Source organism: Phyllostomus hastatus, unplaced genomic scaffold (genome assembly GCF_019186645.2).
Source record: "Phyllostomus hastatus isolate PE091 unplaced genomic scaffold, TTU_PhHast_1.1 phas_scaffold_585, whole genome shotgun sequence".
In the NCBI taxonomy this organism is placed as follows: Eukaryota; Metazoa; Chordata; class Mammalia; order Chiroptera; family Phyllostomidae; genus Phyllostomus; species Phyllostomus hastatus.
The window spans coordinates 779,354-806,418 of NW_025334037.1; the positions used below are offsets into that span (position 1 = coordinate 779,354).

Below are 27,065 nucleotides of genomic sequence, written 5' to 3' on the forward strand. Positions count from 1 at the left end.
GAGAGAGAAAGGGAATGGAGGAAAGTGTGTGTGTGAGTATGTTAAAGGAGGTGGGGAGAGGAAGTTGATAAAAACAGAGCCATAGTGTAATTCTGTGAATACTGAGTTCTTGGCTCTGATTATCGCCAGCCATAGCCTACTAACAGCAGTGTTGTCCTCCTCAGCAGTTATGTTCTGTGGTCAGCACGTAAGGTGAACATCATATGGAGTCAAACTTACTCTTGAAATTCCCCCAGAAAGGTACCCCAATGCAAAGCAGCCAGTCTCCCAGGAAAATCAATTCAATACTTGTCCTATTACATTCTTTTTCTGTACTCAAGAATCTCAGAACCAGAAGAAACCAAAGAGTCATCTTTGACTAGTGGTTCTCAAAAACAAAAAATTCTTAGTAGTAAACCACTGATCTGAATGCTTCTGAATAAGCTTAATTTTGCTCAGAGAGGTTGGTAATCACCTAATGTTGTGCAACTACAAAGGACTCTTCTCTGACCCCACACTCCTCCCACCACTCTACGATTCTTAAAATTCCCCTAGGAGATAAAAGGCCAGGATTAGAGGTCCTGCTCTACCCCTAAACAGCTGTGTGCATGGCAGTGTTACCTTCCCCCTTGCCAGCTCTAATCGCCCATCTGAAAAATGAGGCCAGGCTAGGGGAACCCTAAGAGCCCAGAAAATTCTGAGATGGTCACTGAATGAAAAGTGCAAAGCACTTCATGAATGTACCCTCACAGGGCAGAGTTTGGCATCCTGTCTTTCTCCTCAGCTTCATCCTTTTTTAAAATGTATTTTTATTTACTGATTTGAGACAGACAGAAAGAAACATTGATTTGTTGTTCAACTTATTTATGTATTCATTGATTGGTTCTTGTATGTGCTCTACTGGGGATCAATCCTGCAACCTTGGAAAATCTAGACAATCCTTTAACCAGCTGAGCTACCCAGCCAGGGCCTCAGCTTCATTCTTAATATGCCACATCTACGTCCTACCTATTTCACTTTTAAATTCTCTAGGATCCACCCCCTTCCTCTCTATTCTTATTGCTGATGTTCTTTAGCAGGTCTCCTTACTGTCAGTCTGTCCTCTCCAAAATTATCCTCCTTTCTTCTACAAGAGTGATTTTCACAAATTCCACTTCCACTGCAACAACTTCCACCTCCTATGCACCAAGGCAGAGCTTCCACAGTTCAAATTTCCAGCCCTGCTCTGCCCAACCTACCACTCTGGAGGCAGACCGTCACAGCGACCCTGGAGTGCCACCTTCTCTCCCCGTTCCTGCTGTTTCCCACGTCCAGAACACTCCCCACCCTCCTGTACTTATATCAAGTTGATCTCACTTTCCAAGACCAGAAATTATTCTGCCTCCTACAAAGTTTTCCTACAGTTTTAAGATACAACGTTATTTCTGAGCTACAGACATACTCACTTGGTAATCAAACAGTTAAGATCTTCAATATTCTGTTTAATAAGTTCATCTGTCCCAATATATTATAAATTCCCTCAGTCAGAAAAAAAAAGCTTCATATAATATTTCAATCACAATGTTGCTTAAGCTAAAAAAATACAGCAAGTACTTATTGACCGCCTAAAGGCTAAAAAGCAAGATCTCCGTTTTCTCTCCTGCCCTTGACCATTCACAGGAAATGTTGGGGGGGTGGGGGGACGGGGAAAGGAAAGTGGTGAAATCAGTACCCTGACAACTCCTGAAGTACCTTCCCACCTTTTCCTCCCTGTTCTCACTGGCAGTTGTTTGGGGTGGAAAGGCCCTCTCTATCGCAAATCCAAATCAACCCCTTCACTAAGGGTGCGCCTGAGCACACCAGAGCAACACGTGCAGACAGTTATATTTAGCTCCATTCTCAACGCCCTGATCAGTCTGTGTGATAGCAGCGGCTGCTCACAATCCCTGACAGTGATGGGAAGATAGAGGAAAGAAAGACACAGAGGGAAGAAAAGCTAAGAGTAGCAGTAATTTGTAATATACATTTTAGATTTGGACCCTTGGGGTAGGTGTGCTTCACACTAAGCCACATCTGTTCTCAAGCCCACAAGGGGCAGCACACAGACACCTCTACAGGCCACACCAGTGAGGACTGGCAGCTGCAAAGATGCTTCTCATCCTTAGGGAGCTAGCAAACTGGGCGGTGCGGACTCTGGCCAGTCGGCCCTCTCTCACACCCAGGGCCTCTGCCCCAGAACACTCTAGGGCAGGACCCAATGGGCAAGAATCACACAGATACCGTTGACCCTTCAACAACGCAGGGGTTAGGGGTGCCAAACCAAGCCCCTGAGTAGTCAAAAATCTGTGTATATGTCCTGACTGGTGTGGCTCAGTGGATTGAGCACTGATCTGCCAACCAAAGGGTCACTGGTTTGATTCCCAGTCAGGGCATATGCCTGGGTTGCGGGCCAGGTCCCCAGCAGAGGACACTCGACACTCGACAGGTGACCACACATTGCTGTTTCTCTCCCTCTCTTTCTCCCTCTCTTCCCATCTCTCTAAAAGTAAATAAATAAAATTTTTTAAAAAATTTAAAAAAATTTTTTTTTAAAAATCTATGTATAACTTTTGATTCCACTTAACTACTAACAGCCTCATACCATACCAATGCATAAGTAGCTGATTGGCACATATTTTGTATATGTATTATATCTATATTCTTAGTAAAATTAGAGAAAAACCTACTAAGAAAATCATAAGGGAGAAGAAATACATTTACGACTTTTTTTAAATCCACGTTATCAGCGGACCAGCACACTTCAAACTGAGTTGTGCACAGGTGGGGAGGGCTGCCACAGGAGCAGCTGTACTCCCAGAGAAAGGCGTTTGAGGCCATTGCCCCCAAGGCACTTGGCAGTGCAAGCACAGCCAGGCATGCCCAAACCCACTCCCCCACCGCTTCTGCCTCTAGCCACTCTGGAACACATCTCTGCAAAAATTCCCAGCTTCCAGGCCCTCCACAGCCAGCTTCTTCCATTCCCTCTCCAGATTTACCGCCCTTTTTTGTTCATTAGAAGTGTTTACTTCCAGCCTCCACTTCCAGCCCTAAACACCCACACACATACACACATGTGCACACACACCCCCACACACACTTGGGTAGTATCTAGAGGAAGAAGTCTCCCTCTTGGGCTCATCTGCTCAGCATGTTCATTCTTCATAATGGTCTCTTGGGCCATTTCTACTTTACAAGAGCTGATGATGCTGCCCTCTAGAAGATTTTAACCTAGGTAAAAGTGGTGGCATCTGCTTTCAAGGACCAAGAGATGCCAACATAACCATTCAGTGTCAACCTACCCAGACTGGGAAGACACCCAGTTTTCCGACAACCAGAAGGCAGATTCTCTCATCTGTCTCTGAGCACCTTCCTCATGAAAGGCATTGTCTGCACCCATCTCCAGTGCCAAACAAAGACCACAGGGAACTGAGGACTAATCCTCCTTCTCACCCTTCTCTTCTGGAGCAGTAAGGAGACTGGGAAGTCAGTTGGAGAAAATTTTAAGGAGAATCAACACCACACCACGCTCCATGAAAAGCTAGCTCCTGGTTCCAGGACTGTAGGAAAGAGCAATTCCACCTTCAAACTGCTGGTTATCTCCAGCAGCTCCACTGGTCTCAGGGAAATTGCCTTAGATTTCTCTTCTCTGAGGCATGAAGCAACTACACCCCACAGAGCCCTGGGGGCAGAGCGCCAGGCAGAAAGGAATTCAGACAGCTTCCCAGAAGTGCCGGGCTGAGAAAGAAACCGAGAGCTCACCACAGCTTCCTGGGCCCGGGAGTGGGGGAACCAGGCTCTCAGAAGAAAGACTTTGGCAGCTCAGGGACCTTGAAGGTGAGAGCCCCAAAGAAGAGAAAAGCACAGTGGTCTGAAGACACCTGGATAGAACAAGACTTGGCTGGCCCCATATGGCTTCAGGTAAACAATGGCTATACTTGAATGTGAGCAAAGAAACCCTAGACTATTGACGACCCCAAAGAACCCAAGGTGGGCCTGGGGCGGGGATGTCTGGACATCTTAGCAAAAGTATAAGCTTAGTATAAGCTTTTTGCTGGTGGCTTTCCATGAAGAAGCCTCATTTTTTCCCCCACATCTTGGGGAGGGTGGGTGGAACCAGAGTGAGCACCCGACATCTGAGACAAAAACAAGCCAGCAGGAAGGTGGGCTCTGTGGGCCCCGATGCCTCACAGCTCTGTTCTGACATGCTCCAGAGGCCATAAAGCCTTTCCCATTCCCACTGTGAGCAGGCTCCCCAAGAAGCCCCACCAGTTTCCAGAACCCAGTCCATGAGGCAAGGCTGAGGAAAGAGAAAGATATTCCCTGAGGAAGTGCTTTCTCCAATGTGTCACATGTTCTGGCTTCGTGTGGCTCTGTTTTAGGATATGCACAGAGGAAGGGGCAGGACATAGAAAGGAAATTATTAGAAATGCCTTCCTACTGTATACTGGGTGTCCACATTAAGAGTATCAACAGGAAATGACCAAATAATGTTAATTAAAAATGAGTTAAATCATAAACTGCTTTCCCTTCCAAGAAAGGGGCAACACATTACAGATTCCAAAAACAAAACCCAGACAACGCTTCCCCTTCCATCTCATGTCCAACTCTCAGCTTGGAACCCCTCACCAGTTGTTAGTATTAACACAAGATACACACAGACACAGAAACACACATGTCTGTTCATTCCTCAATGCTTTGTTCCCACAGCCAAAGTTGCAAGACCCTTTCCAATTTCAGGTCCCTGTGGGGACAGCAGGAGGCAAGAATTAGATGCAGGCTTTTCCCAAGCAAAGGCCTTGGCTGCCAATAGGACTGGGGGCGGCTTCAGACACCCCCACAGACAGGAAGGAGGCTGAGCACCTGGAATCTCCCGTTCCTCCACAGCAGCAGTAAACTAGCTGATGTCATCTCTCTGGTAGCCACATGTCTGCATCCCAGCCCCTGGGACTTTGCCCATCCTCACCTCAAAATTGCATAATAAGCATCTGTAGCTGGTTGGTTCAGTTACCAACAGCCTGGTACCAATGAAGCGAAGGTGAGAGGTTTGCTATGTAAAACAACCATTAGTTTTACCTTGCCCTGTGGCCACAGATTTTATTCCCAAACCTTGATCAATGCATGCTGCTTTTCTCAGAGACGTGACCAGAGATGAGCTCAAATCATCTCTGGGCACCTTAGAAAGAAAGACAAAGAATGAGGTAATCAGGTATGGCCATACTTCTTTGGAACGACATGATGCACACCGTTCCCAGGCAAAAACACGTGGACAAGCTGTAGCACTCAAACAGGAAATTCTCCGTCACTTGGAACTAGTAGAGCTTGGAGTTTTATCCAAACAACTGTTCCATTTTCCGGAATTGTTCATGCTACAAGGAGATGCTGCAGTGTACACAGAGAGCACAGAGACACCCTCGGTTTTCATAAATTGGCAGCAGATTGGCCCCACTGCAACTAACTGTACACAACTTCAAACTAGAAGCTTTCCACTTAAGACCTGATACGGCATCACAACAAGAATGTATTATTTCCTACTCGAAAATAGAAAGGGGAAATTCAATTAACTCCATGAAACAATGTGTTTAAACAATGTGGTCTGGTCATAATTAGATCATGATTTTCAAAGTGGGAGAACTTCTTCAGGCTTTAAGCTAAAGTATTTTCCCAAAGTGACACACAGCAGGGGGTGGGAAAAGGAAAGAAGTCAGGCATGGAACACACCAGCACCTCTAGCTACCACCTCCCTAAGAGACTCAGACAAAAGAAGGACCCAGTTATCCTGACCTAGCCCCAGGCCTTCCTGGGAAGCACTCTTCTTCCTCTCCATGTGACAGGAACAGAGTCGGCCACTTCCCCAGCAACATCACCAGGAGGGGGACAGAGGGTGAAGGCTGTATTTTCATTAAACTTCCATTTACCACTCAGTCACTTTCATAAGTTGAAGACAGTTTTCCAAAGAAATAATATTAGACATGTTAGTCCAATGACCAGATAAGCTCATTACTGAATAGTATGGCTAAAATATCATTTATATATACCAAAGATACAAAAAAATTCCTCTGAATAAACTATCTTCAGCCCATTCTATGTACTTGCTTTCTCTATCAAATATTTTTCTATTATTTCTTTTTACTGTATTTTTCCCGTTACCATTTATCCCCCAAATATCCACACCCCTGCAATCACTACACTGTTGTCCATGTCCATGAGTCCTTTTACCTTTTTGCTCAATCCCACCACCCCCTAAACCTCTCCCTCCATAGCTGTCAACCTGCTCTCTCTCTATGAGTCTGTCTCTATTTTGCTTGTTAGTTCAGTTCTTTAGATTCCACACACGAGTGAAATCATATGGCATTTGCCTTTCTCTAACTGGCTGATTTCACTTAGCATAGTGTTCTCCAGGTCCAGCCATGCTGTCACAAATGCTAAACTTTTCTTCTTTTTTATAGGTGAATAGTATTACATTGTGTAAATGTCCCATGGCTGCTTAAGCCACTCATCTACTGATGGACATGTGGGCTGCTTCCATATCTTGGAGATTGTAAATAATGCTGCAAGGAACATAGGGATGCTTGTGTTCTTTTGCATTAGTGTTTTGGGTTTCTTTAGATATATTCCTAGAAGTGAGATCACTGGGTCAAAGGCAGTTCTATTTTTAACTTTGTGAGGTATCTACACACTGTTTTCCACAGTGGCTGCACCAATCTGCATGCCCACCAACAGTGCAAAAGCACTCCCCTTTCTCTACATCCTTGCCAACACTGGTTGTTTGTTGATTTATTGAGGACAGCCATTCTAGCAGGTGTGAGGTGATATCTCACTGTGGTTTTAATTTTCCTCTCTCTGATAGCTAGTGATGCTGAGCATCTTTTCATTTGTCTCTGGGCCCTCTGTATGTCCTCCTTGGACAAGTGTCTGTTCAGGTCCTTTACCCATTTTTTAATTAGGTTGTTTGTCTTCTTGGAGTGGAGTAGTATAAGTTCTTTATATATTTTGGAGATCAAACCCTTGTCTGAGGTATCATTTGCAAATATATTTCCCCATATAGTTGGTTCCCTATTCATTTTGCTGATGTTTTCTTTAGCTGTGCAGAAGCTTTTTATTTTGATGAAGTCCCATTTGTTCATTCTTTATGTCCCTTGCTCTGGGGACATATTGGTCAAAATACTGCTACGTGGGTTATCTGAGATTTTCCTCCCTATGTTCTCCTCTAGGACTTTTATGGTGTCAACTTATACTTAAGGCTTTTATCCATCTTGAGTTTATTTTTGTATATGGTATAAGTTGGTGGTCAAGTTTCATTTTTTGCATATAGCTATCCAGATCTCCCAACACAAAATGGAGTAAAACTTAAATGTTAGACCCAAAACCATAAAAATCCTAGACAAAAACATAGGCAGTAAAATTTCAAACATTGCTTGCAGCAATATTTTGTCTGATATATATCAGAAAAGAGAAACAAAAGAAAAAATAAACATAAGGGACTACATCAAACTAAAAAGTTTTTGCACAAGATTTCTGGTCAAGATAGAGGCGTGGGTAAACACAGCTCGCCTCCTCGCACAACCACATCAAACAACAACTAAACTACAGAACAATCATCACTCAGAACCATCAAAAATTGAGTTGAATGGAAGTCTAATAACTATGGAACTAAACAAAATACATCCATCCAGACTGGTAGGAGACAAAAAGACATGAAACAGGCCAGTCCCACACCTACATGTGGTGGATAAAAATTCAGGAGAGGTATCTTAAGAGTGAGGGGTCCCAGCCTCACACCAGGCTCCCCCACCCAAGGTTCCAGTGCCAGGAATATAAGCCCCCATAACTTACGTCTGTAAAAACCAGCAGAGTTTGAGATGATAAAAGGAACTACTGGAGTCCCAAGCAGTACCTCTTAAAGAGCTCATACATGGACTTACTCAGACTGACTTCCTCTAAGCTCTATCACCAAAATAGCTTGTGAGGCACCAGTGGTATACAGGGAGGAACTGAAGTGTCTGGCATCAGGGTGAGAGCTGGGGGACAGCATTCTCCCAGACAGAGAGGCAGGCAGAAGCCATGGGTCCTTTTCTGAGCTGTTCCCCGACAGAGCCACAGAGCTGGCAGGATGAGGACCATATCTGAGATTCCAGCAACCTGGCTCACAGGTTTCTTCTGCCCTGGGGAATCCCTGAGGCTCTGACCCACCCAACTTGTGGCTCACCCAAGCAGTTAACAGTCTTTTCCAAATGAATGGCTGGTCTCCACTCAGGCTTCACATCTCTTAAATATTCTCAAATAAACAACCAGCCTCAGTGAGCCCCTAGACCCCATATCTCTGGATAAGCGGCCCCAGGCCCACAACCAGCAATAGCCACCTTTAGATCACAGTTTGGCTACACCTGGGAACCTTCAAGCCAAGAACAAGTAGCAGCCATCTCAGATTACTTTGTAGCTCATGCTGGGTGACCCCAGGTGGAACACAGTGGGTGGCTGGCCCTGGCCTGCACCTCCCAGAAAACCCCAGAACCTGCGCACCCAGTGGACAGCTACAGACCACAATGGAGCACCAGCACCCTGTCCCTGGAAAGCTGAGCTTCTATGGAGGACAGAAGTTGGTGGTCAGTGGTCACAGCCAGTCCTTGCAGCTGACTGGCCTGGGTTAATCCCTCCCATTGTTCTGCCAACAGCAATCAAAGCTCAACTACAAGAGGAGGGTGTACTCAGCCCACATAGAGGGCACACCTCAGATACTCAGCTTGGATGCTAGTGGAGGCTGTGCCACTGGACACTCAGGGACACCTACTATATTAAACCATGATACCAAGATAGGGAGTCATAGAAGCTCTACCTGATAGAAACCAATACATGGAGACTGCCAAAATTAGAAGACAAAGAAACATGGCCCAAATGAAAGAACAGATCAGAACTTCAGAAAAAGAACTAAACAAAATGGAGATGAGCAATTTATCAGATGCACAATTCAAAACACTGGTTATAAGGATGCTCAAGGGACTTAGTATAAAAAAGACCCAAGCAGAAATAAAAGATATACTAATGGAAATAAAAAAAACAATTTACAAGGAATCAACAATAGAATGGATAAAGCCAAGAATCAAATCAATGATTTGGAACATAAGGAAACAAACAAACATACAAAAAAAAACAGAACACAAGAAGAAACAAGAATATAAAAAAAAGAGGATAGGGTAAGCAGCCTCTGGGACAACTTCAAGTGTCCTAACAATCGCATCATAGGGATGCTAGAAGGAGAAGAGAGAGAGCAAAATATTAGAAATCTATTTGAAAAAATAATGAAAGAAAACTTCCCTAATTTGGTGAAAGAAATAGACATGTAAGTACAAGAAGCACAGAGAGTCTCAAACAAGATGGACGCACACAGATGCACACCAAGACACACCATAATTAAAATGCCAAAGGTTAAAGATAGAGAATCCTTTTTTTAATGTTTTAAGTATGTTTTATTGATTATGCTATTACAGCTGTCCCATTTGTTTCTCCCCTTTATCCCCCTCTTCCCTGCACCCCCCTGCCCTCCAGCATTCCACCACCCACCTTAGTCCATGTCCATGGATCGTACATGTAAGTTATTTGGCTTCTCCATTTCCTATACAATTCTTAACCTCCCCCTATCTATTTTGTATCTACCAATTATGTTTCTTATTCCCTGTACCTTTACCCCCATTCTCCCAAACCTTCCCCACTGATAACCCTCCATGTGATCTCCATTTCTGTGATTCTGTACCTGTTCTACTAGTTTGCTTAGTTTGTTTTTGTTTTCTTTTTAGGTTCAGTTGTTGACAGTTGTGTTTGTTGTCATTTTACTTTTCATATTTTTGATCATCTTCTTTCTCTTAGATAAGGCCCTTTAACATTTCATATAATAAGGGCTTAGTGATGATGAACACCTTTAACTTGACCTTATCTGGAAAGCACTTTATCTGCCCTTCTATTCTAAATGAAAGCTTTGCTGGGTAAAGTAATCTTGCATGTACGTCCTTGCTTTTCATGACTTTGAATACTTCTTTCTAGCCCATTCTTGCCTGTAGGGTTTCTTTTGAGAAATCAGCTGATTGTCTTATGGGAAATCTTTTATAGGTAACTGTCTGCTTTTCTCTTGCTGCTTTTAAGATTCTCTCCTTGTCTTTAATCTTGGCTAATGTAATTATGATGTGCCTTGGTGTGTTCCTCCTTGGGTCCAACTTCTTTGGGACTTTCTGAGCTTCCTGGACTTCCTGGAAGTCTATTTCCTTCACCAGATCGGGGAAGTTCTCCATCATTCCTTTTTTCAAATAGGTTTTCAATTTCTTGCTCTTCCTCTTCTCCTTAGAGTTGTCCCAGAGGTTCCTAAGCCTCTCCTCATTTTTTTGAAATCTCGTTTCTTTATTCTGTTCCGGTTAAATGTTTATTTCTTCCTTCTGTTTCAAATCATTGATTTGAGTTCTGATTTCCTTCCCTTCACTGTCATTTCCCTGTATATTTTTCTTTATTTCACTTGGTATAGCCTTCATTTCTTCCAAAGGTCACAGACAGAGAAACTTAAAAGCAGCAAGAGAAAAGAAGTTAGTTATCTACAGGGGAAGTTCCCACAAGACTGTCAGCTGATTTCTCAAAAGAAACTTTGCAGGCTAGAAGGGATTAGCAAGAAATATTCAAAGTCATCAAAAGGAGGGACCTACAGCCAAGATCGCTCTACCCACCAAGGCTATCATTTAAAATCAAGGGACAGATAAAAAGCTTCCTAGGCAAGAAAAAACTAAAGGAGTTCATCATCACCAAACCATTATTATGTGAAATGTTAAAGGGACATATTTTATAAAAAGAAGATAATCAATAAAATGGCAATAAACACATATTTATCAACAATTGAATCTCAAAGTAAGCAAAGAAGAAGAACAGAAACAGAATCATAATTATGGAGTGTGTTTTGATGGTTGCTAGATCAGAGCAGGGCTTGGGGGAATGGGGGAAGGGGTGAGGGAATTCAGAAGTACAAATTGGTAGTCACAGAATAGCCAAGGGGATATAAAGTGCAATATAGAAAATGTAGTAGTCAAAAAACTTACATGCATGACTCATGGACTTGAACAAAGCGCTAGGGACTGCCTGAGGGAGTAGAGGGTGCTGGTTGGAGGGACAAAGGAGGAAAAATTGGGACAACTGTTAACAGCATAATAAATAAAATATAATTTAAAAGGAAAAAATAAAGTACACATGCAATACGCCAAGAAAAATAAAATAGTTTTTGCACAGCAGAGGAAACCATCAACAAAATGAAAAGACAACTCACAGATTGGGAGAATATATTCACTGATATATCTGATTGGGGGTTAATATTCCAAATTTATAAAGAACTTACAAAACTCAACACCAAAAAAAAAAACCAAACAATTCAATTAAAAAATGGACAAAGGGCCTAAATAGACACTTCTCCAAAGAGGACATACAGATGGCTAACAGATATATGAAAAGATGTTCAATGTCACCAATCATCAGAGAAATGCAAATTAAAACCACAATAAGATATTACCTCACACCTGTCAGAATGGCTGTCCTCAATAAATCAACAAACCAGTGTTGGCAAGGATGTAGAGAAAGGAGAATGCTTTTGCATTGTTGGTGGGCATGCAGATTGGTGCAGCCACTGTGGAAAACAGTGTGTAGATACCTCACAAAGTTAAAAATAGAACTGCCTTTGACCCAGTGATCCCACTTCTAGGAATATATCCAAAGAAACCCAAAACACTAATACAAAAGAACACAAGCATCCCTATGTTCCTTGCAGCATTATTTACAATCTCCAAGATATGGAAGCAGCCCACATGTCCATCAGTAGATGGGTGGCTTAAGCAGCCATGGGACATTTACACAATGTAATACTATTCACCTATAAAAAAGAAGGAAAGTTTACCCTTTGTGACAGCATGGCTGGACCTGGAGAACACTATGCTAAGTGAAATCAGCCAGTTAGAGAAAGGCAAATGCCATATGATTTCACTCACATGTGGAATCTAATGAACAAACTGAACTAACAAGCAAAATAGAGACAGACTCATAGAGAGAGAGCAGGTTGACAGCTATGGAGGGAGAGGTTTAGGGGGTGGTGGGATTGAGCAAAAAGGTAAAAGGACTCATGGACATGGATAATAGTGTGGTGATAGCAGGGTGGGGGGCATATGTGGGATAAATGATAATGGGAAGAAATACAATTTTAAAATAAGATAAAATAATAAAAAATAAAACCCTGTGTAATACCAGTAATAAAACAAAACATAGAAGAATAAAATTAAATAATTTTTACATATCCCAAAATTGCGGTCCCAGAAAAAGGGCAGGTTAATTAAAAAATGGATATTTTTAGGAATTTAAAAGGTATTCACAAGGACAGTAATAATAGCACCGATTCTTCACACCACCTAATTTCATTTCCAAAAATGTGACTTTCCTGTCTTAAGTATTCTTAGTGTCATGCTTATCAGCTATGACAGCTATTAGGGCTAGCTTTTACTCCACAATCCAAGAAGGAAGGGGACAAAGAGGGTATTTCCTGAGGTAACTAAGCAAAATAGGTAGGCAAGAAAGAGAATGGAAGAAGAGCGTTTAAGAGGAAGTGAACAGGATTTGAAGAACACCTATCTGAGGAGGAACTATATGAGCTAAGATTGGTAAGAGACATAGAAACCAGCAGCTTCTAGTTACCCAGAACTGTAGGGACAGGGCGGACACATTAGGCATTACCTGACAGCTACCAACTGGGCCATGTGCCTGGGAAAACTTAAGACAAAATGGGATGAAGGAAAGTGCCAAGTAGCCAGACCTGAGCTTACAAGTCTTATCAAGCCCCAAATCAAACCATTATCTTACCCAGACATCGTTGGCATTCACAACAAACAGGCCTATGGAGCCTACCAGAAATGCTCACTGCCTGTTCTCCTGGAGCTGGATAAACTGAACAGTACCTGGCTATCTACAGAAAAGGAACCATCCCAGAGTGCTACATCACCATGCAGAATCATGATGGATCAGGATAATGGAGCACAAAAAACATGGAATGAGTACTGTGGTTTATGTCAAAGGGTCTTAGAGATAAATAAAAGTATTGCAAAACAGCAAAGAAGGCCAGCTGAAAGTATACAGTTGATTATGTAACTCTTTTCCCCAGAACTATTCTACTCAGTTCCATGACTTTCTCCAACGAGCTTCAGCAGCCTGGGAGCTTCCCAGGGCTGCACACAGCAGTGGTGAGTGCAGGTCCTTATCACTAACTCCGCAGAAACAGGTACCCCTCTGCACTCTCAGAAAAGTTACGTCTGACAGAAGACTGCAGAGCAGCAAAAGACTGTGGGAACTGTCTTTGTCCAACTCATTCTGAACTGTTGGAAACCAATGCAAATCTTTAACTGAAAAGAAAAAGTATAAACTAGGCAATATTTTATTAAATCCCAGAATCAATTCACAGGGGACAGAGATAGGGAGGAAATATAGCTCTGCCTATCTAAGTATGTATATGGGCGGGGGGAGTAGGTTTACAGCTGTGAGTCACACTGTGCCACTGTGACATCCTTTTGAGTTAACAAAGCTGTTGTAATCATCATAACCTGCATGTCTTTTCCACACAAACAAGTGTAAACCTACGTTTGCCCACCCCTGTATGTGGGGGCTATGAGGTACGCAGGCAGAGGTTAAACCACCTTCAGTTTCCTCTTCAAAGAACTGTCTGTCATGAACACCAAAAGGGCATCTCTCAGTCCCTTTGTCTACTTTTATGTCCTAGTTCCTGGTGATAGAATCCCCCAGAATTCCCCCCTTCCTTACTGGAACCAAATCATACCACCTTCGGGGCACAAGAATTGCAACACAGCCATGCACAGAAGGAGTGATCAACAAATGCAGAAGCTACACATGTTAGCAAACATTTAAGGTTTCTGGAAACTACAGCTTCCCAAGGACCGTTTCCACATGATGCAAAATCAAAGCCAGGTGAAGATCTTGGCTGAGTTTCAAATATTCCTGGGTTTACGAAGGAGCTGGAAGGTGGGAGGCAGAACTCTGGGACTGAACCTACAGAAAACCAAGCCTCCCACATCCCAAGGTGACAGCCATCAGGTGTGGACCCAGAGCAAGTCCGGGGGTGGACAAGGCAGTTATCTCACAAAGCTGTCCTTGCCAGAGAATTCCTACCATTTTGTTAGCACATTGTATATTTTTCAAAGGGTATACACACACACACACACACACACACACACACACACACAAATTTTATCTGTAGTTGGATCTGAGTGTCCTTCTGGTTCCATTAATGATACTCACGGTCATAGTTCTCTGCCTCCAGCCCATATACTCTGTCCTCAATCCCCAGACTTACTCTCTGAGTTCCCACCTCATATCCATAGATTCCTACCTTCTTTACCATAAGGTCCCTTTTGACAAAAGGGAATTGAGACATAGAAATGTGCCTTGTGCAAGATCACACCACAGATTAATAGTGCAGCAAAGACTAGAATCCAGTTCTTCAAACTCTAGTCCAGCGCTCTTTCCAACTGACCACAATACCTCGGTTCTAGGAGAAACATCTGCCCTAGAACACGGAGACCGGGAATCAAAACAGTTTATCTGCATGTCCTCTTAAGCAAAACAACACGGCCCGAATGTTTGGCAGAGACTAAATAAATATTTCATCTGTGATCTGTGCCAGAGGGGAAGACTGCTAGAGTGAGGTAGGCACAGCACATGGGGACACTGAAGAGAGGACCACTGTGAAGGCCAGGAGATGGGTGACAAAAGGGAAAGGGGTGACAAAGGGGGAGGAATAGAATCTTAAACTGAAGACAAGCTAGGAGCAAAGGAATCTGATTTTCTTTTCATTGTTGAGATTTAAAAAGAGGATTCCAGATCTAAATGTAAATGCAAATAGACTGTCATATGAGAGCTGACCAAATAGAAGCCAGAAAAAAAATATTAAAATATCAAGTAAAGTAGACAGGAATCTGTGAGTGATGGGAACATCTAGGAGATCAAGGGCAGAAGGCAGAGGGCTAGAGGCAGAGAACCACCTCCATGAAGCATCACTAGCAGAGCGGGGAGGGAGCTCAGGACACCCCAACAAGGGTCTTCCAAAAGGAGGAAAAGCACCAGTATTGATCACCTGGAGGAAGGCTGGGGGAACAGAAGAAATCACTAAGCAGAACTAGGTCCACTGGTTTAAACCAAAAATCCTACCTGAATTATCCCAGAGAGAAGACTCTCAAAGAGTATGAGATCCATGAAGAAAGTGGAAAAGTTATTACCATCAAGTAAAAGTCACCTGAGCTTTCCAGTGACCTTTAAGAAAGAAAAGGCTTCAAAGGACAGACAGGGTCACTTGACTGGATCAGAGGCTCTGATACCAGGATGTTCCAGTGAACAAGAAGAACAAAGTGGTCTGAGGCAGGCCTAGGGGCAGAAGGGTCTTCTCTGGCACGTACAGTGAGCCATATTCTGGGGCAGCACACAGTGAAGTCAACCTCAGAGCGGCCGGGCTGCGCCTGGGCTCTAGGTGGGAGGGCTGACACTGTGAACAAAGGAGACACAACCTCACCTTCAAATTTAGCCACAGGTGGTAGGTGGGTCACCCTTCCCACAGAGTCCCCTTCTCCTCTTCTGTGCCATACTTACTAGAAACTGGGGGGAAAGGGAAAAAAAGCCTGGAGCTCTTAACCCTAAAGGGTTTACATTCTACTTGAGCAGCCAAAACACACATTCCAAAGAACCAGGGAACCCTGTGTGAACACATTGGCTTCACAAGCACCAGTATGCAGTCCCGCCTCTGGTCTTGGAAGACTTTTCCTTAGGGAGACTACTGACAACTACTAAGGCAGTGATAGCAAATGAGAAAAGGTCTACTGGTCACAGAATTCAGCAAAAGGGAATTTTAGGAGACAGATGAATTGCTTCCTGAATGTGAACTAATTCACTCACTAGGCAAAAATCTACAAGCCAAGAAGTTAAGCCAAGGAAAGTATTTAAATGAAGAGAAAAAAATAAGAAAGGAAAGAAAAAGACAGCACTTCCCCCAGGTAAAAAAGTTGAGAAAGCAGACAAAAGGAAGAAGTGACCTCCATGGAAGCAGGGAAATCCCCCACCCAAGGCCTCATTTGTAATCAAAAGGCAGAAAGGACCAAACTAATGTAAACAGGCCATGGAAGCTAACGTGCCCTTCTCCAGAGAGGCCAAAACACACACTTCCCCCAGCAAGGCCCTGGACATGCGGAAGGCAGGTGTTCCCTCACACCAAAGAGGCATGCTAGGAGAGCTGGGAAATTCCCAAGCTGCTTTTAGGCTTTTTATTAGGCGTTTTATTGTTTTTCTGTTCCCAGGCTCTCAGAGCATTCACAAAAACTCCAAGGCACTACTGTGACCAAGTGGAAGGTAAAGCTAAGACTTTGCTGCTTGGAGAAAAATGCGGTTTACCCAAAGTTCCCACCAAAGAGACTCAGGAGAAAATAACCAGGCAGCAGGACGACCCCAAATCTGAGCACCCAGGCCACAGTCCTGCGGGCCTCCCACACCCTTCCTTAGCACCAATGCAATAAACAGCTGCCCTGGAGAAAACAATGGGCCTTTGTCTGTGCTTTTGCCTTAGATTATCTTAGAGAACCAGACAGAATAATTCCTTTGGAGAAGTGGTTCTCTTAAATACTGGTCCAGGCCACGATAAAGCTTTTTTAAGCATCTAGAGCATCCCTCTCAAATAAATTTCTACCTGTTCTATACCAGGCAGTATGGGTCCTGTGCAGTCCTTGCCCCCACCCACTTATGACTCGGCCACAGACAGGTCCTTGGGGCCCAGCCCTCTTCCTGGAGCCTTTACCGGTCAGACGCCAGTGCTGCTGCTTCTGCTTTTTTCTTGGCCTGGCCACAGAAACAAAAGCCTAAGAACTGTTCTTACTCCTCTCCTCTCCATTCCCCAAAATACCCCATACTGAGTAACCTACACAGACTGTTGATACTGTTTACACCACCACACCTGCTGAAATGGACTGGCAACAACAGTAACTGTGATTTAAAAAGTAAAATACAACCTGGACAATTGAGCTTCTCCCACTGTTGCATTATCAAATAAAAATTCCCAAATTGGCAAACACACCCATTAATTTTATGTTGTAACTTTTCCTTACTTAAGAAATATTTTAAATCTAACCTAATTTTGTCATAGATGAGTATAATGTGCTTTCTTGGAAAGGAATGTCCTGTTTTCCTGCTTATTTATTTGTTTTTAATTTATGTTATTCTGGTTTTCAAATTTCCTTTTTTATATATGTATTTTTGTTTCTTTCTAGTCCCTTCCCTTGGAAAAAAATGTTAAAAATCTGGCAACCCTATGTGGTCTCAAAAAACAAGCAAACAAACAAAAGCCGTGTTTTGTGAAATTCCTTATCCCTCTACAGTGTGCTAGGCTTCTCCCATTTTCCTGCACAGGGATAACTGGCAGTAAATGAATTCAGGAGCCACTTCCTGCAAAACAGCATCACCAAAAATTCGATGCCACAGCACAAACACTCTTTCCATGGAACAGACGCAGTCTGAAGAATTCTAGTATCTTCCCCCTCGAGTCCTCTCTCCTCGCCAGCATTACTCCTCTTCCTAAATGCCTCCCAATAAAGCATACTCAGAGTTTTTCAGGAGTTAGCTGAATACAATGAGTTCCCTAATCCAGACCAGACTATCACTCATTTTCCATTATTTCAGCCCTAAGAGGCATCACAATGTAGTGGCAAGGGCCTGGGAATCCAATGTACCTGGGTTCAAATTCTGGATCTTGGACAAGTTACTTGGTTTCTCTGAGACATGGTTTCCTCCTCTTTGGGACAATTAGTGAGATTTATGAAAGCAGCAAATGGCACATAGTAGGTCTCCTGTACTGACTTAGCTGCTCCTCAACAACATTCTCTACTGTTGTCCCCCAAGAGCAAAGCAAGGCTTTTCTAAAACTTTTTTGAAAATGGAGTTGGAAATTATGGAGCCAAATGGAACATCTTCCCACAAGAAATCAGTCAAGAAGCTTTCCTTACCTTGCCTCACTTGTCACATTCCCACGGCTGTCCTCAATGCCCTTCCAGGTTCTCCCAGGGAAGGCCCAGGATATCTGTTTAATGGTACAAATATCCCATTTCGCCCTCTCGAGAGCCTGCAAGAATGAAGTATTAGGTGGTTCAGGGTTCTCTAAGGGCAAGGCTGTCAGTGTCATCCTGGAAAATATTAAAATGTGGAAAAACTTCTCATCTTACTAACTCGTGTTTCTGCGTGGTATCCCATCAACCCCTTGATGGGTTCCTTTCAGAATTCATTCAACCTGCTCTGTGCAAACACTGAACCACAGCTCTGTCTCACTTTGCTGAACAAATGTTCCAAATAGGCAGAAAGAGCAATCAGTTTTTCAGGACTACATGGTCTTACTTTACAGCCCTCCTTTTCTGATCCCTATTCACAGAAGACTGTCTGCCATGAAAGCAAAAGAATTCCCAGTACCAGATGGACCAAAGAGTGACCTCACACACTACTTTTTCTCAGACCATATAAGTTTTACACAGTTAAATTCTTTATAGTAGGGCGATTTAGTAAAAGTATATGTTTTTATTTTAATTTTTATTGGTTGATTTTTAGAGAGAAAGAAAGAGAAACATCGCTTTGTTGTTCCACTTTTTTCATGTACTCTTTGGTCGATTCTTGTATGCGCCCTGACCAGGGATCAAACCCACAACCTCGGCACATCTGGATGACAATCTAACCAACTGAGCTAGCTGGCCAGACCAGTAAATGTATACATTAAGTTGATTTAATTTGCAGGATTTTGTAAAACTCTTCATGTAAACAAATTCACAAATCAGAAGGGAAAAGAAACTCATGTATTGGCCCTAGGATCTAAAATTCTGGTTTCAAAGTTGCTGTCACCCTTTTTAACAACAAGCTGCGGCCTCAACCAAGCATGTGGCCAGTGTGCAGAAAGAACCCGACTCCAGCACTAACCTCAGTCTGCCCACTGCCCACTGCTACTCAGGTGCAAAACCTGAAAGAGGAATAGACCCTGCTGGGCCTCATTCTTCTCCCCTAGCAGAATGTAAATGGAATCTCTGCATTTGTAAGAATGTCCAGAAGATTGTTAATTTGGAAAACATCACTGGGAAGGAAGCACCACTAACAGAGGGCTCTCCTTCTCACTATCTCAGGCCCGGCCCTTGGCAGGAGAACCCTCCGCGGACATCTACCACCGTCCATCACCTGCTCTTTCTGGGCCATCAAAGCGCACTGTCAGGCTGGCTAAAAACCACCACCCTTGCTCACGCCACTCTGCCATCTCCCCCAAAGTCTTCATGTTCTTTTAAATCTCTAGGCCCTTGGCGTATACTGTTCCCTCTTCCTGGAATGCCCTTCCACCTCTACTTTGCTTACCCAACTCCAACACTCCCTCAAGAGTCAGCTCCAGTAGTGTCTCCTCTAGTTGCTTTTCCTGAGTCTGGGGCTTCCTGTGCATCTGTTCCTTATTATTCCCCTCTTTCTTTTGGTCAAAAACCTGTATCATATTCTATTGTAAATGTCTGTTTATCATAAGTGCTCTAAACAAATTTTACAAAACAAAACTCCTGCCCATATATTTAAGTTAACATTTAAATTTTTGTATCATAAATAGTAGCAGAGACACACTTTCTGGCATGTTATAAATATTGGCATTTTATATATACTGATATTTTAAAATAAAACTGCGATGTTATTCTCTTAAATGAATACAAATAAATCCAATGAACTCTATATACCATAGTGATTTAAAATATATCATCCAGTTTTGAAAACATGAAATTTCACACCATCCTTTTTATCCTCGAATTCTAATTTCCTTTTTACTTCCTCCTCAGAATTGTACCCTAATACTTATGCTTGAAAATCTTTCACTGATCAACCCATGGTACTTCTCCACAATGTAACTATTATAAATATATATATACAAATTTTTAAAACTTTCCTATGATTGTAAGTTCTAAATGTTAAAGAAATCTCCTTTGGATTGCTTTCATTATCTTTATTATTAATATGCAATTGATCAAAACATAATTATATCACAGATTTATATCACTAAATATAAGCAAATTTTATTACAAATGCATTAACTTTCCACTGTTATAGTTGCAAACACCAAGAAATTTTGTTCACATAAATAACTAGATAGAAATGAAAGAATTTTATTATAGCAATATCAGTCAGTCTTGCACTTGTTCTGAGTTATATGCTAAAATTACACAGTAATTTATCATCGAAAATTATTCTTAATTATGTACCAGCTGACAACTCTTTCAATTTTGTTGAAAGCAAAAATGAAAACCATCTGATTTGGAAAAGTATTTGTTTCTCAGAATCACTCACTTTCTTAAAAATATTTCTAACTTTTTTTATCTGCTAACTTTGAAGTTTTCACACACCACGTACACAAATAGCAAGACTGGGATGAGTTATAGCTATGCCTTCTTATAAAGTGGGAAAGAGTGATCGAGAAAGGGAACACGTTGAGTCCAACTGTATCCACAAACAGACTGACTTTTAGAAAGATGACATGTGGAAGTCAAGGATCTGGAAAATCTTCCCAGTTTGAACACCACTGGCTTATCTGCCTCCCTCACCAAAATGGTATTACCAAAATTAAATGGCATTACCAAAATTAAAAATTAACATTAAATTGTGTTTACTCTTGGATAATCACTGTTACATTTTAACAGAAGAGACTGAAAAATGATCAAAACGAATTTCAATAAAGGCCTTTTTAAATAAATCATGGAGCACCCAAAACCAAAAACCATGCTACATGGTCCCCCCTGGGGAATGAATCAAGTCCTCCAAAATCAGCTTTGGCTCCTAGTATCCCTTCTGTAGAGTCCCGATGATACCACTGTCCATTCTAATTATAGTTTCTAGACTCCGGTATGGACGCCCATAGCCCATGGAGCCACACAGACTAGGAAGTGCCAGAGAACCAAAGGGTAACAAGGCTTGCCAGGAACATTATGGAATGGCCACCTGGAAGCCTAGGTCTGGAGCAGGTGGGAAGTTTCCAGGCTGAGATGGCAGATAGCAAGGACCCACATAGTATGAAGGAATCCAGTACTTAAGAGGTTGGTGATGTTGGAAAGAATTCTCCACAAGTTGCTGGCCCCAGAAGACAGGGCTCTGTCCTTGGAAAAAGGCAAATGGAGAGCAGTGCAGTCAGAAGCAAAGCAGCACCCAAACTGCAGAGCTGGCCCCCTGGGCGCAACACTGCTCCTTGAGAAGGCCCCCACTCATCACTGTGAGCAGAAGGAAAAAGGAGCAGTGAGCCAAGGCTCTGCAACTTGGTGAGGGGGACAGAGCCTACAGACGAGAGCAAATAAACCTAGTTTTATAAAACAGCTTCTTACCTTTGTGCCTCAGGATATTCTTCCCAGTTAAAGTTCCCCTACCTCTTCATCAAGTCAAACCCTGCCAACCCTCCAAGGGCCAAAATTATGCCCTTTGTTCTCCCTATGCAACCTCCTCAAACACTTCTGCTCTTAGTAAGTCCTTGTGTAACTAAAGTCCTGTCATATCAGATGCTTGATGACTTCTAACCTGCCTCATGACTCCAATGACATTTTGGTATTAACCTTTAGCTCTTTACTGTAGATGTTTTATGCCTCTTTGAGGGTAGGTCAGTGACTTACTAATTTTTTTTATTTTTTTTTTAAAGATTTTATTCATTAGAAAGAGGGGAAGGGAAGGAGAAAGAGAGAGAGAGAAACATCAGTGGGAGAGAGGAACAGCAATCAACTGCCTCTCATACACAACCCAACCGGGAACTAAACCCACAACCCAGGCATGTGCCCTGACCAGGAATCAAACCGATGACCTTTCACCTTGCAGTACAATGCCCAACCAACTGAGCCACACTGGTCAGGGCTATTAATTTTATGAGTCTGTGATTTTCCTATCCCATGGAATTGCCCCTCAGTGATTTCACCATGCAGGATACCTACTTACTTACAGATTCAATGGATACATTGTTTCCTGTGATTTATCTCAAATATCTTCCTCTTTTATGTAACCAAAGATTCCCTAGACACGTGTGAACTCTTCTTGCATCCCTTACAGTCTCTAGCTTAGGGCTGCACACATCTAAGCACTCAGTGAAACTGCCCAATCAGTCACTCAGCTGCCACCCTCCATGGACGCTGGAGTATGTAGCATGGACTAAAAAATGTTAGCTATTAACATTACTATTATTGCATAACAATAAATTCCAGATTTAGTAAAGATTTAATTAAGACAATGACATAATAAAAGAGGAGGAAGATTACATTCGGGTACTTATCTTAATCTTGCTGAGGGTATATTAGTCTAAGAATGACACCGAGGTTAAAAAAATTGTTTAAGCCTAATAAATTTCACTACATTAAATTATTACAAGTGTTTATATGTGAAAAACAATAAAGTAAAAAGACAAATGACAAACTGAGGGAAATATATGTAGTATTTATATACCATGAGTTGATATCCTTAATATTAAAGGAATTGGTAAAATCAGTAAAAATAAAATATGGAAATACATGAACACATAAATCACAAAACAAATATAAATTAAGTGGCATTAAACATGTGAGAAAATGCTAAATCTCTGTAGCAATCAAAGAGATGCAAACTAAAACAGCAATGCAATACCACTTTTTCTCATCAGATTTGCGAATATTTTCACTGTTTTTAGCTTGGGGGGACGGCTGAAACCAGGCACTCTCACTCACTCTAGTGCACATGTGTGCGGGTTAAAGACTTTCTGGAGGGCAGCCTGGCTAAGCATATCAAAAGCCCTTGAAAATAGTTGTCTTTCATCTGTGCATTTTACGTCTACAAATGTATCCACCAAAAACAATCAGGGAACTGCACTAAAATACAGACATAAGGAAGTTCATCACAGTGTTTTTACAACAGCAAAAAAAGAAAAAAACTAAACATAAAGTAGATAAATATTCAGTATTTTTGTGAATGTGTATGTTTGCTTTACAGTGTTGGTATATATTTTAGTACATATGTAAAACTTGGTTGTCTCTGTATAGTGTGGGATTGTGGCTGATTTTTTTGGTTTGTTTCTGTTTCCTAATTTTTCTATAAAGAACATGACTTGCTTGTGTAAAAATTCAACTAAGGAGGGAAATGTCCTATCCATGGTCTCTTAAACATGACGAGGAGAAAAACATTTAAATAAGTTAACTTGGGTAATAAGCATGCCTCCAGAGTGCACAGAGGGGCCTGACTCAGCCTGGAGCTGAGTCCCGAAGGGTGAACTTGCCAGGGTATGAAGCCAGAAGGCCAAGAGGATATCAGGAGCAAAAAAAAAAAAAAAAGGAAAAATGCCTATTGTGTTAGCAACCCACCATGCAATGTCACTGAAGCAGGAAGGGCAGGTTAGTGTGAAGAAGGACTTGAAGTAAAAACCATATGACAAAAAATTTTTGAATGTCAGATAAGTTGGGGCTTACCCTGTGGAAGAAGATTCATTGAAGAGCTTTTGTGGTTCACTCATATGAAGGTCAAGGAAAGGCAAATGAAAGGTAAGAGAAAAGTGGTTAAGGACGGGGCTGCGAACATTCCCTGGGAAGAGATGTAAAGCAACCTCCTGGGGTGCTGGAAATGCTGTATGCCTTGATCTGAGCAGTAGTTACACAGGTGAATACCAATGTTGAAATCCTGTAAGATATATGCTTAGTATTTCTGCACTTAACTGTCTTATTCCTCGTAAAAAAAGGAAAAACATACGGCCCTGGGCAGTGTGGCTCAGTTAGCTGGAACGCTGTCCCATGACCAAAGGGTTGTGGTTTCAATTCCCTGTCAGGGCACATACCTAGGTTGTGGTTTCATCACATGGGGATGGGGGGGAGGGCGATTGATGTTTCTCTCTTACATTGATGTTTCTCTCTCTCCCTTCCTCTTTCTCTAAAAGCAACACACACACAAAAAAGTCCTTCAGTGAGGATTAAAAAAATAAATAAAAGGAAAGAAACATGATGATTAAACAGCATTCTAGAAAGCTCGCTCCACTCTTGGGAGCAGCCTAGGAGACTGACTGAAGAACATAGAGGGGTGGACGTGCTGACACATTAAAGCTGCATTCCAGGAAAATGATGGTCAAGGCTTTAACCAGGTGAGAGGCAACAAGACAGTAGGGAGGCCTTTGGGGAAATGAAGCTGACAGGACTTCACGAGCGTGATTACTGAGAGAGAAGGAGAAATCATAGATGACTCTAATATCCTTTAAAGGAGCTGGTGGACACAACAGAAGAGAGAGCAGCTTCGCAGAGGTAAGTATTGAACACGGGAAATGTGAGGTGCCTGTGGATCATCCAGCTGTCCAACCGCAATAATTATATACACTAACAATGTGCCAGGTCATCTTCTAAGTACTTGACATATATTAATTCCTTTAACCTCATGAAGACCTTATGAGGTTGGCACTATTATTAATGCATTTACAGTTAAGGAAACTGTTGAAAGGAGAGGTTAGGCAACTTGTCCAGGATCACATGTCCTGGTGGAAAAAGGACTTGAATCTGGGCCATTTGGCTCGAGAGTTCATGTTCTTAAAATACAGGTGATGTATAAAGGAAATAGTTGAAGCTCTGGGGATACCTGAGGTCCCACAGGAAGAGAGTATACAAAAATAAAGAATACTAACGCATGCTTCTCAGTACTGTTGCAAGGATTACATAAAATGATATGTATAAACCCCTTAGCAGTACCTAGGTCACAGAGTCAGCACTCAATTAATGATACTATTACAGATAATTCTTTAACAAGATGGTATTGTACAGAAGGGACTGGATTAGATTAAAAGCAGTTTAAGGGCCATAACAACCAGATATAGTGTGTGGCTGTAGGTTCAATGTTTGTATGGAAAAAAACAACAAGGACACTTAAGGGTCAACAGAAAATCTGAAACACAGTCTGAGTATTAGTTACAATAAAAATGTACTGAAATGGAAGAGTGCAGATAATTTTTAAAATAAGAGAATGAAAAACACTAGGTATAGTATGATCTTGCATTGGTAAGAGATGACAAATGTGTACACAGATATGACTAGACAAGGAGCGAGGAGAGGGTGCACTGAGGTATAAACTGTGATCACTGATCTCTGGGTGGTGGAAAAGTGAAGCTCTTTTATTTTTTACAGTGTAATATGATGCATAAATCAAAATTTTAAAAGAACCAATTTAAAGTTGAAGTTGAAGACAATTTTATTTTCTGAAGTTTTCTATTACAGGAGTTCACAGACACAAAGGAAGCAGCAAACCTCCACCAGTGTACGAGCTTGCTCCAGGTGCCAAGCAAAGGAGAGGGCCTCGCTCCCGCTGGCAATCCAAAGGCTCAATAAAACACTCCTCCTCTGTCCCTGTCTTCTTTGCCCCTTTTGTTCTAAGTAGCTTCCTTTCTAAATGATGGGAAAATTCACCCTGTTTGCCTTCCTCTCACTTGTGTCATTCATTCTGAGAAAACAAGACACTGTGGCCCTCCCGGCATCCCCAGAGAGGGACAGAGGAATACAGATTACTGCATGCCCTGTATCCATACTGTAAGCAAAACCACCTTCAGAGGTAGGAGTAAAGATCTCACATAGAACTCTTTGGAATCACATAGGCAAAAGAGATTCTCCCAGAAAAATTTCCAACTTACGGGTTTCATCAGGGAAATACTGCTCTAATGAAACTTCCCAAGCTTAATGCAAGGGAGCTAATTTTCATTTCTCTAAAATGTAAAGGTGGAGCTCTGACTGGTGTGGCTCAGTGGGTTGGGCATCATCTTGCAAACCAAAGAGTCACCGGTTCAGTTCCCAGGTCAGGGCACATGCCTGGGTTGCAGGCCAGGTCCCCAGTTGGGGGCATGCAAGAGGCAACCGATCAATTGACATTTCTCTCGCATGTCATGTTGATGTTTCTCTTTCTTTCTCCATCACTTCCCCTCTCTCTAAAAATATAAAAATAAAATCTTTAAAAAATAAAATAAAATGTAAAGATGGAGGTAGGGGACAAGGGTAAGTACTCAGGGTGGGTGAAACAAGTAAAGGAGAATACATTACTGCTGACTTCACTCTCCTCCTGGCTAAACTGGAGTGCTGCTACATCTACCTGGTAGATTCCAGTCACCAATTCTTATTCATCTTCAAAACTGCCTCAGCATCAGTATATGATCTGATACACAGTGGACATTTGACAAGTGAATGCAAACCTAAGCCTGAACTGAGGATTTACGGACTGAGCTATGTAACTTTTGTGGCCAAAAAACCTTAACATAGAAAAGAACCAAATGTTAATAATAATAATCTATTCATAACATTTGCTGCAATACAATCCAAAGATTAAAGTTCCAACACTCAGCACAGTATCTGGTATTTAGCAGGTCCTGCTCAGTGAGCATTTGGTAAATGCTCCATGATTTTTTCTGCAACTCAAAACTTTCTGATCCACTATGAGATTATTTAAAGGTCTGTGTTCTCAGTGTCATGCTGACCTTTAAAGATTTTCCTTAGAGATGGAAAAAGATTTCTGAAGATGGAAAAAATTTTTAAATGATCATGCCCTGTGCCAATTAACCAGTCTTGTAAGGGCTCTATCAATCTATTAACATAGGTACTGGTTGAAAACTTCTGTGGACCACATCAACTGCCCTGGGCTTTAGCACAACCCATCCATCCAAAGCATTTGTGGACCCAGAAGGCAGGTTTTACTTCCAGAGGGCTTGTATGGATATGGTCCACAGTAAAAAAAAAGCCCTGGCTGGTGTGGCTCAGCGGATTGAGCGCCGGCCTGAGAACCAAAGGGTCACCTGTTCAATTCCCAGTTGGGGCACATGCCTGGGTTGTGGGCCAGGTCCCCAGTACGGGGCTCACGAGAGGCAACCACACATTGATGTTTCTCTCCCTCTCTTTCTCCCTCCCTTCCCCTTTCTCTAAAAATAAATAAATAAAATCTTAAAAAAAAAAAAAAGACTCTGTGTACAATGACTCAGGGCCTGGATGCCTGACTCCACAGCCACTACACAA

The 27,065-nt window shown here is 42.2% G+C and overlaps 1 protein-coding gene across 6 annotated transcripts in view; it reads right to left on the reverse strand.

Moving 5' to 3' along the window:
- DENND2B (DENN domain containing 2B) overlaps positions 1-27,065 on the reverse strand; it is a 157,703-nt gene that overhangs the window by 120,512 nt on the left and 10,126 nt on the right. For 2 of the 6 annotated variants that reach the window (XM_045825314.1, XM_045825311.1), the window contains exon 2: positions 18,051-18,166. The exons of the other annotated variants lie outside the window; for them this stretch is intronic. The gene's annotated coding sequence lies outside the window, so the exon portion shown is untranslated. The remainder of the gene's footprint in view (positions 1-18,050; positions 18,167-27,065) is intronic. 6 annotated transcript variants of the gene reach the window in all.